Genomic DNA, 5,000 nt, shown 5'->3' on the forward strand with positions numbered 1-5,000 from the left:
CTCCCCTCTACGCCTCCCTGAAGGGCAAGCCAAAGGACCTGAAGTGGGGTCCCCTTCAAGAAGCATCCTTCTGCAATGCAAAGAAGGCCCTATCAACTGCTGCGGCTCTCACTTTTCCTATCCCATACGCCCCTCTCCTTCTCTCCACCGATGCCAGGGACGTCGCTATTGGTACAGTACTCGAGCAGGTGGTCAAAGGCTCGCCCCGCCCATTGGCCTTCTTCAGCAGAAAACTGTCCAAGGCAGAATCGGGTTATTCTACTTTCGATCGAGAATTACTGGCGGTGCACTTGGCTGTCCGTCACTTTCGCCATTTCTTATAAAGTACGCCCTTCGTCATTCGCACAGACCACATGCCTCTGGGGCACGCCGTCACTCGACAGTCTGACGCCTGGTCCGCCCGTCAACGCCGACATCTTTCCGCCGTGGCTGAATACAATTGCACCCTCCAATACGTCCCTGGGAAAATGAATCCCGTTGCCGATGCCCTGTCAAGAAACACGTTGGCTGCCGTTCAACTGGGATTGGTTTACAACGCCCTGGCTGAAGCCCAACGACAGGATCCAGAGTATCAAGCTTGTTGGACATCCTGCACGTCCCTCCGTTGGGAAGATTTTCCCCTCGAAGACTCCAACACCACCCTCCTCTGTGACGTCAGTACTGGTAGACCGTGAACATGGATTCCTGCTCCCATGCGCCAACAGGTGTTTGATTTCATTCACGGCCTTTCACATCCCTCGTGCCGTTCTACTGCACAGCTGCTGAAGGCAAAGTTCATTTGGCACGGCATTTCTAAGGATGCTAAGGATTGGGTCCGCGCCTGTACTTCTTGCCAAACTTCCAAAGTACATCGACACACGGATTCAGGAGTGGGCACCTTTCCTCAACCTCAGCGTCGTTTCGCACACATTCACGTCGACGTTGTAGGCCCCCTACCCACATCACAAGGACATCGCTACCTGTTTACCGTCATCGACCGCTCCACTCGTTAGCCTGAAGCCATTCCAATGGAAACTGCAACGTCTGCCTCATATACATCTGCCTTACTCTCTGGATGGATTTCAAGATTCGGTATCCCTGAGCATATTACTTCTGACAGGGGAACCACTTTCACCTCTCAATTGTGGACGTCATTAGCGAATCTCCTGGGCATCACCCTACATCAGACAACGGCCTACAACCCCGCTGCCAATGGAATGGTTGAACGTTTTCATCTCACCCTCAAAGCAGCTTTGATGTCCCGCTGCAAGGATTGCAACTGGTTTACTCAGCTTCCCTGGGTCTTCCTGGGACTAAGGACCACTCCTAAAGACACCTTCGACGTCTCGGCAGCTGAAATGGTGTATGGCGACCCGTTGGTCGTCCCTGCCGAATTTTTTCCTTTTACAACCTCCTCCGACGATCTCCAGCGCATACGTCACGTCGTGGGAAAATTTACTCCGTGCCGCCAGACTTACAAGCCCCCAGCGAAGCATCACATACCAACGGACTTGCACTCTGCAACGCACGTCTTCCTGCGCAACGACACTAGCAAGCCACCACTAACGCCCCCTTACACGGGCCCTTTCCTTGTGATCCGACGCAGTCCGAAAGCATTCCTACTAAACATTCGGGGCAAAGAAGATTGGGTCTCCATTGATCGTCTAAAACCTGCTTATCTTCTGCCAGATGACCCGCCTACAGATCACCTCTCCAGATCAGGGTGCCCTATTTAACATGTACAGTATGTTATTTTTAGGGGGGGGGGAGCCATGTACCAACCGTGTGTCACACAATTGTACATAATTCCTTTTGCATATATTATGCTTGTATCTTCGCTCTTCCCTCGCACTAAACGAACATGAAAATTCATGTCTGCTGTTTTTTCTGTAACATTGTCTGTCTTGTTAACTTGTTATGTCCTGTTGCCTTGAGGTTTTGTATATAAAGGAGAGTGTTCTATAACAATATAACTCAGTTGATTGCATCCTGCCTTTGCGTTCACAACCCTTCTTTCGGCTCGTCACATGAGTGTGCCTTTTGCATACGGATGATTTATTTGACTTTTTTTGTAAATTATTCCATGCTTTATACATGATGGTTATTTTTCTTTTGATAGGTTAAGGTAATGGCAGCAATTTTATTAAAAATTAAGTGGTGGTGGTAGCTTTATCATGTCAAAAGCAAAGAGATGCACAATTTGATCCCATTATAAACTAGCAACCTATTCCAAGAATATTTTTTTCTATTAGAAAAGCTTAAGATGAAAGTCTCCGGAAGTACTGAACACTCTGTCCAGTGCACATCTTTCAAGAGCAAGGAAGCAACTTGGACTCAAACAATCCCAAGCCCTAGAAATAAAAGACAATAGTTTGCATCACAACGTTGGGGACAAAGGTTTGTTTAGAAGAGAGGCTTACTTCCACAAGTTCTGTCATAGATCACTCAAGCTAAGACATGTGATTCATTTATATTTAGAACAAGCAAGATAAAAAATTTAAAGATCATCAAAGCTAAAAAGGTTAAAGATCATCAAAGCTCATTTTATGTAGTTCTAGATTTATAACATGTAAGGATACATGGACAGAAGGAGGTTTTGGATCTTAGAACTCTCCGCCACCTGTATATCCCAAGAACTTGAGCGCTGTGGATTTCCAAATCCATATTCCAGTAGTGATAAGTTAAAGACCCGACTTCAAAGAAACATAATTAATGAGTGAATTCCTTTTACATAAGTCATTCATGGAGACAAGTTATGCATAATCTACAACCTGGTGTACATCATAAGCATCTCCCTTAGAAGCAGTGAGCTAGGAGGATTGATTCCAAGGATAAGTTCAATGTTGCTAATGAGGTTTGGTGGAAGTTCAACGATTCACCGCCTCTTCCTTGGTCTATTACAGCGAATGAAATAAATACCGGGGTAAAAGAAGAACACCTCCCAACAGATCTAGTAAAGTTCCTAAAGACTCTTATCCGATTTGAAGATGTACAAATGTCTAAGAACAGCCAATATCTGTGGCTTTTGATAGCTCAAGTGAGTTTTAACCACCATTGAGGTCTAACAACTTTGGAACTGTATCACTCTAGTCAATTAAATTCTACCTAGTTAACTTTGTTCTATCATAAATTACGTATTTACTCGATTTGTTTCAACTCCAAGACATATGACATTTTGTGACAAACAGAGAGTTAAAATTTCTAAACGTATTCTCCTTTGCAATACCATACACCACCTAGAGCAAAGAAAACAGCTCTACCATATACTTCATAGATTGAGTCACTGTAAGTCATATGATTTTTGCTTGGAAATTGAGACAGTACTAGCAAAGTCACTTAATGCTTCCTCCTATCTCACTCTACAAATTGCTACTGGTGAAGGCAATGAAGTTTTTCATGTTGAGTGGGACACCTTGGACAAAATAACTACAAACGCCCATGATTCAAAATGGTGAACAGCACTGTAGCAATCATGATACAAGAGGTGAAACCAAACGCTGACATTGCCAACTAAGTTAGAACTCTCCCAATATAATAAGACTTGTTATTTGAAAGTTGAAACCCCACCAATGTTGCCGCCTTTTCATTTTCATGTTGAGTAGTGCACAATTTTCCAATGGAAACTAAGTTTATATTACCCATCAGAAACAACACTGTATACTCTAAAATGCACCCTAGAGTATCAATTGTGGTTACTCATGCGAACGGCCAATGGCATAAAATAATCACCATGATCCATAGATTTGAAGTCTCCATTTCAGCCACTGGCAAAAAACTTCTCGAAAGTCGACCCTTAACTATTACAATCTGATATTAGCAAATTCAAAAACATTTAGAGCTATTTTAGGGTTTCTGTGAAGGTTCTTGTGCATCACTACGTCTGTAATATACGTGTGATCAATGTAAAAATAAATGTCCGCATTGTTCTTTTTCTATACAGATAAAAATAATAGGATGTATAGAAAAGTTTGTGAGTACACTCTCCTTCAAAGAAAAATAACATGTTTGTGTCTCAGTACATATATTTTTTTTTCTTTTTTTCCGCATTTAGAGACCGTAGCTAAAATGACTCTAAATGTAAAACTCAACGATTTAGTTTTGTTAACAGTTGCAAAAATTTATATCTCCATTAAAACTAGATAGTTTTCATTTCGTAAGAATTGATCCTGTCTATAAAGTAAAATTATTTATCAAAATGTGACCATGTATTTGCCAAATTCATTATATTCTTTATCGTTGTTGATATCATACACAAATTAACGTTTCATTGTTATTTGTGATTATGGGTGACTGAAAAAAAAAACTAGTTTATTTCTAATTAATGATCAGTGGAAGAAAAGAAAGAAAACCTTCCAGTAATATTGTAGTTTAATCATATACTATCCAAACCGTATCTTAATTGGAAATCAATAAATTTTCATGGATCTAATCTTTCCTAGACCCCTTTGATAATATATGAATTAAGCTTACTGTTGCTAAACAACCTCTATAGGATACCATTTAACCGCAGACCAGTTAAAACTGAATAAGTCTAATCTTACCATTGAGCCCTTGTACTAAGTGAAATATTGTGCTTTATCGTAAAAGAATAATCCATGTGATTCGGTAAGTTTACAGGAGTCAAGGTTTAGTTTTGGTTAGCATTTCCTCTGCCAAAGAGAATTCTGACGTGAGATTATATCTAACGTTTTTGAAAAAGGAATATATATATATATATATATATATATATATATATATATATATATATATGCACACACACACACATATATATATATATATATATATATATATATATATATATATATATATATATATATATATATATATATATATATATATATGCACACACACACATATATGCATATATATATATATATATATATATATATATATATATATATATGTATATATATATATATATATATATCTATATATATAAATAAATATATATATATATATATATATATACATATATATATATATATGTGTATAAATATTTATTTATTTATTTATAAATATAT

This window comes from Palaemon carinicauda, chromosome 10 (genome assembly GCF_036898095.1).
Source record: "Palaemon carinicauda isolate YSFRI2023 chromosome 10, ASM3689809v2, whole genome shotgun sequence".
In the NCBI taxonomy this organism is placed as follows: Eukaryota; Metazoa; Arthropoda; class Malacostraca; order Decapoda; family Palaemonidae; genus Palaemon; species Palaemon carinicauda.